The following is a 6,412-nucleotide window of genomic DNA, read 5'->3' on the forward strand; positions in this document are numbered from 1 at the left end:
TGTTATTGTGTTGAAGTTAATATGTGATTTATTATGTTGACATCATGTAATCTATCTATCAGCACCTAATCTTCGCCTAGACGATTTAAGTGCTAGACGCTGGTCTAACATCGACTAGCACCTAGCGAAATTTAGAACATTGTTAAGACTTAAGAGTGCGTAGTACCGGTTGCTAAGTAGTTAAGGTTATTAGTGTAACATTCACGTAGAAGAGGGATTTAGCCCAATTAATCTTCACTTAAAATACTCAAATGATATTTGAGACTTCTCGATTTTTATTGCATCACCTCTCCCAAATGATACATTAATCCAATCTTATCGGATCCAAAATGCAACAATCCGATTCCATTTCATCCTAAAAGCTTTCGGCCTCTTCAGCGGCACCCATGGCTTCTCACGTTTTGCCCACTGCCGGAATCACACTGAGCACGAACCCACTTCTAACATCTTCGTCCTCTTCTTTTAAACCCTCTCTTTGCACCAATTTTCTATCTCCCATCTTCGGTGGCAGCGTCTCGGGTGACTTTTCGGGTCAAAGAATCTGCCCCGCTTCACTCAAACCTACTTCCTCAACTTCGCGTGGCAAAAGGGGTGGCGTCACTATGGTAATTAATCATATATGTTCAGTTGTGCTTATTATGTTGATTGGTGAAATGGGTGTCGGATGATTTTAAAGAAATGATCTTTTTGGAGTCTTACTTGATTAGTTACGGTGATGTTCTGTTGCGCGTGAAATGAGGATGTATGTGCTGTGATTGACGCTGGATTTATACTTCTACTTGTTTTGACGCCGTGGAACTGTGAAATGTTATTATCCTTGTAATTAAACTGTGAAATGTTATTATCCTTGTAATTATTTCAATGAGAGCATGCCTCATTGTGTCGTTAAGATTCAGTTTTTACACTAAATTATGGTGGCAAATTTTTTGCTTTAGTGTAATTCTAGTTGGCCACCACTTGTGTGTGAGTTTATACCAAATAGAGATGGTGAGAAGAGGAAATAAATGTCATGTGGCCGATTTTTTGTGGTACTATTTGGAGTCAAGTACCATCATTTTGAGTTCAGGTAAGGAAAAATATTGTGTTCCTTACTGTTGAGAGTGTATTTGTCGATGCCAGGTAAATACTTAAAATTAACCAAACAAAAGAATCGAAGAAACTATGCATCGCCTTGGAAAACTGTTATGATGCAGGTGTCACCAAAATTGCTCGTACTTGTATTTTGAACTCATTATCTTATTTTGTGCCTGCTTCTGAGACAAGTATTTACTGTTTAGTTGCATAGAGAATGGTATTTGTCAAGTTTCTTGAGTGATCATATGCTACTTTTTTCAGGACGCGAGTAGTGGCTGCAATCACTGTTATAAATTGTTTTCTCTATTTGTCTTTAGTAACTTTTATAGATGGTTACTGTCCCTTGCTATATGTAATCAGTTACCAAGTTCAACTCTATTTATATGGTATCCATCTATACCATGTAATAAGCAAAGCAAGAGCATGTTAGATTGGTTTCTTTAATGTGTCGAAGAAGTTACTCTAAAATGCTCTGTCATTTGTGTGTTTTCAAAATGCTCCACTCAAACTATGTATTAACCATTGTCAATATTGTATAACAAGCATAAGAATGAAAATCAAATCGTAAATAACATATTTTAAGTTAATTTTGCATCGTAATTATTTAAATCAATTTTATAATTTGTTATTAAATATGTTTTAACAAAATTACATGATTCTGTAAAATAAAATATATTTTCCTGTGCATCGTGTGTGTTTTCCTCACTGTTACTAATTATGCTAGGGCCAGCCTTGCTTATTATCACATTTATGATTAGCTACAATTTGTTAGGTTATTCCCTTCTCTAGGGGAAGTGCTTGGGAGCAAGCTCCACCAGATTTGGCATCATACTTATACAAGAATAGGATTGTCTACTTGGGAATGTCTCTGGTTCCTTCTGTCACTGAATTGATACTTGCAGAATTCCTTTACCTGCAGTACGAAGATGAGGAAAAACCAGTTTACCTTTATATTAATTCGACAGGGACAACCAAGGTTCGACAATTCTTTTTTCTTTTTTCTTTCTTTTTTTCTTTTTTAACCTAACAATGTCCCTAATCTTTTCAAATGACCACAGATACATTGGCACTTTAAATCTTGTCTGTCTACTATGTTGCATTATTTTTGGATAAATGTTTTCAGAATAACAACTATAGCAATCTAAAGCAGAGATTTATCATGTCACTTGCAGGAACACATTTCATTGACAGGCATTATTTTGCCTAAGAAATTCTGCATATGCTAGTATCTATCTATTCATGTTTATACTGTAGTTTGTACATTTTTCAGGGTGGGGAGAAGTTGGGCTATGAGACATAAGCTTTTGCAGTATATGATGTTACGAGGTTATAAATCTTTCCCTTATATTTTAAAATCTCATACACAATTCTGATCTTGAATTTGTAAAGGTATTCCGAAAATTTGAATGAATACGTTAGCTTGTCTTGGGTTCGCTACCTCGGTTGCTTTACATAATTTCAAATTTGTAAAACCCCTATAGGTACGTGAAGCCACCCATTTTTACACTGTGCTGGGAATGCTTGGGGAGAAGCAGCTTTGTTATTGGCTGCTGGTGCTAAGGGGAATCGTTCTGCCTTACCATCCTCAACAATCATGATAAAACAGGTCACTTTAAAGCACATTACGTTTGTTCGTATACCCAAACATAGAGGATTTCTCATCTGACTTAGCTTCCAAATAACTGGTCTAGTTTAAGAATGATGCACAGAAATCATCATCTTTTATTTTCTTCTTTTGTTTTTCTACTTTACGTTGTTTTGAGACTAATACAGGATACCTGTGTAATTTTACAGCCAATTGCCAGATTTCAGGGTCAAGCCACTGATGTAGAGGTTATGAGGAAAGAGATTAGAAATGTGAAGGCTGAGTTGGTAAGTTGTAATGACAGTCATATTTGGCAATTGTGTCACTCATTTTGCTCCCTTGACAAAACCGAAAAGAAGAATGCTTATATTTCTCTTATACACGTGGGATTCTATACCATGCGTGAAATTTATTGTCTGGAAAAGTTTTTGATTCGGTTGCATGCAAATAGCCAATTTCTTGGACTCCACCTTTATGTATCCAAACAAGAAACCAACACGGTTCCTTTATTTGCATTGGAACCTACCTATACTTAGCAATTTCATGTTTATTTTGAAAGGTTAAGCTCTATGCAAAACACATTGGAAAATCACCGGAGCAGATTGAAGAAGACATAAGGCGTCCAAAATATTTTAGTCCGAGTGAGGCAGTGGAATATGGGATCATTGACAAGGTACTCCGAATAGTGGAATATTGTGCTTAGCCCTGAAATATCACGATTTACACTTCCTCCTATTATTTGTAGGTTCTGTACAACGAAAGGGGCACTGAAGATAGAGGAGTTATGTCCAACCTCAAGAAGGCACAACTTATCTAAAGGTCTCGAAGTTCTTTATCCTGTTACAAGCATAGGAGCGAGATAGTGGTTATCCACACATCATGTACCATGTATACTCGCGATTAACGAATTGGCGTAGTCATAGAGAATCCAATGTAAGATGTGCAGGTAAAGAATTCAGCTTCCACAGGCAATTCATCAAGAAATGCTAGTCTATTACCTTTGCCTAGAAAATGCTTGAACTTTTTTGTTCTATATGTTCAGTTCTTGAAAGTTTTGTAAGAGGGCTACTGCTAAAATCAAGTGTCTTATCTAGATCACCCTCTTTACTTGAGAGTGAGGTAATGGATGCATGCATGTTGCTATGTATGGAGAGCAATTATCTCATGTTAAGTTATATGGAACAATGATCGAATCTTATCCGTGTTGTTTGTACATTTAATCATTCTGATTATTTTCTGTAGTTCATGCTATGCTAAAAGTGGCAGAATTACGTTTATTGTGAGGAATCTTCATTGTTTACAAATCTAAGGACCGTCCCGAGAAGGGTTCTAAAACCGACAGGTTTTGATTTCGGAACCTACATTTCTGTACTAAAGGAATGTAGAACTAGAACCATCATAGCCAGTTCTATTTTCATTTTCAATGGTGCTAGTTTCGGTACGGTTATGCTTCAAAGTAACTTTTGTTAATTTTTTTTTTTGAACAAATAACTTTTGTTAAATTTGATTTCATAATATTCGACAAATCAAGAAACAGTAGTTGTGTGATTTATTTGTTAAAGTTATACTTGCTAAACAATGGGAAAGAAATAAAAATAAGACTCAATTTAGATTGTTGTAACATTGTTCTGGTCACGCAACTCATATTCAATTTTATTTTATTATTTCGTGCATGACATGCCACACAAAACTTCGTGGTAAATAATGATATCTAATGAGAAACTATTACTTGTGTGGTCTCGTATTTCCAAATGAAATAAACTAAAGATTATTTCACTTTATGCCTAAAATACCCTTGTAATTACAAAACCCTTGTATAGGGCAAATGACATTTCTGGAATAAAATGAGTTTATTTAAAATGTTTTCAAGTTATATAATTTATTAATTTATATTTATAACAGATAGAAAATTACTTTTATGTCAAAACATATTATATTTCATTACAAATATAAATTGGGCCGACTCAGATTGATTTGATCCATATATACAATGAAAAATAATATTTTTTATGAGTTGAGTCAAAAATATGTTTCACAAAATTTATCCGTGGGACAATCTCATAAGAATTTTGTGAACTTTTATTAAAAAACTATGCTTTGTTCTTTAAAAATAAAAAAATCTATTATTTGAGTGACTCAATTTTTCAAGTCCGACTACGCTCCCAAAATCTGATGTACAACACCTTATCTGTGCACATATCATGTCATTGGCAACGTATCGAGGGCGATTACAACATGACAGAAATAGAAATGGTTAAAAGTATTCTTTAAAAAAAATATTATTTTGGTTGTTTAACTTAACCATTTATAGTTATGCAAGTTTTTAAGTTGTTATTTAGTCCTTTAACTTGATATTTGTTCTTCTTTTAATAATTTTTCATGAGTTTGTACCAAAAATTCCCTGTAAAATATAAAAAATATGTATTTCACACTTATGAAAATTAAATAGACATATACTTCCTTGACATTATATAAAAATTGAACGATCTATCCCTAGTTTTAGGATCGGTGAGTGCGTGTAGAGGGAGGTTGAATACACCACTTGCACTTTTCTTCGAATTTTAATGATTGGGTTCAATCGTGGTCACAATTGAACTGATTTTATGCTTCCTTAACTGTCAATATCAGTTGATCAACAAAGATTATGTGCGAAAAAAAGATCAACAGACATATTGAAGACTTGAGTAAGATGTCGACTGAAATGGTAAGAACACAAAAATTATTACTGGATGTTCGGAGATAAAAACTCTTACGTCATCCTTATTCCCTTTGGAAGGTTTCACTAAAAGATTTGAGTAATACGACCACTTGTACAACCCCAATTCAGCAAGAACATAATACTGTTTTAACTGAAACTCCTAAACTCAATACAACGTTCGGTCCTCGACTGGTATTACAAAAATGAATGAAGTGCTAAAACACTTAGGACAAAAATGATCCTTAATGATCTAATAAGTGATTTGAAATAGCGTGATTGTACAATTGTGTGATACTTGAGATTTGCTAAGTCGACTGAATGCTTGATCACAGATAGCTTTGAATGCGTAAGTTCGAGAGATCGAGAGAGGGTTCCACAACTGGTCTTCAAGCTTATTTATAGGCATCGATCTGCCATGGTCATAAATACGTACAAATTTATCGGTTCCTCATGTTAAATTCCCATTGCTTGAATTGTAAGTCTTGGAGACGAACTCTGAAGATAGTACAACTCTGCACACTACCACTGTTGCAGTGTCTGTTAGAATGTTTTGTCTTTTTCCATAAATGGTAGCAATTCAAATAATTTGGATTCTGATAGTTTAGGGAATGTCACATTGACTGTAACTGACTTTCTAGAATATACTCTAATAACTGTCAGTCGTCCAATCTTCAGTTGAATGTTCTTGACTGATTGAGATAATTCTAGTCGTGGTTCATTCAAGGTGCTGAGTTCAGTCGTCATATTCAATCTTCAAATATTCTGCTAAGTTCAGTTGAGAATCTTCTGATAAATTCATTCATCTAGTTCAGTCATATAAATATCCAATTAGCATAGGACTGGTTCCTGACTTCGACTGAATTGTCCAGTTGAGTAACTCAATTCAGTTGTCCAACTTAGTATAGTCGAGTTACTCATTCAGTATTTTAATTTTGCCTTTAATTATTTTTTTAACAACAAAACTTAAATTTAATCTCCAACAATTTCTCCTTTTTGGTGTTTGACAAAACTCAGCTTTAAGTGTCTTAGGAAAAATTTTAATCTTATTTTAGATT

General features: G+C 34.2%; 1 pseudogene; it reads left to right on the top strand.

Moving 5' to 3' along the window:
- The first annotated feature begins 308 nt into the window (after positions 1-308).
- On the top strand, positions 309-4,089 carry LOC140883676 (ATP-dependent Clp protease proteolytic subunit-related protein 4, chloroplastic-like; annotated as a pseudogene).
- The last annotated feature ends 2,323 nt before the right edge of the window (positions 4,090-6,412 follow it).

The sequence above is a fragment of the Henckelia pumila genome, chromosome 2 (genome assembly GCF_033568475.1).
Source record: "Henckelia pumila isolate YLH828 chromosome 2, ASM3356847v2, whole genome shotgun sequence".
Taxonomy (NCBI): domain Eukaryota; kingdom Viridiplantae; phylum Streptophyta; class Magnoliopsida; order Lamiales; family Gesneriaceae; genus Henckelia; species Henckelia pumila.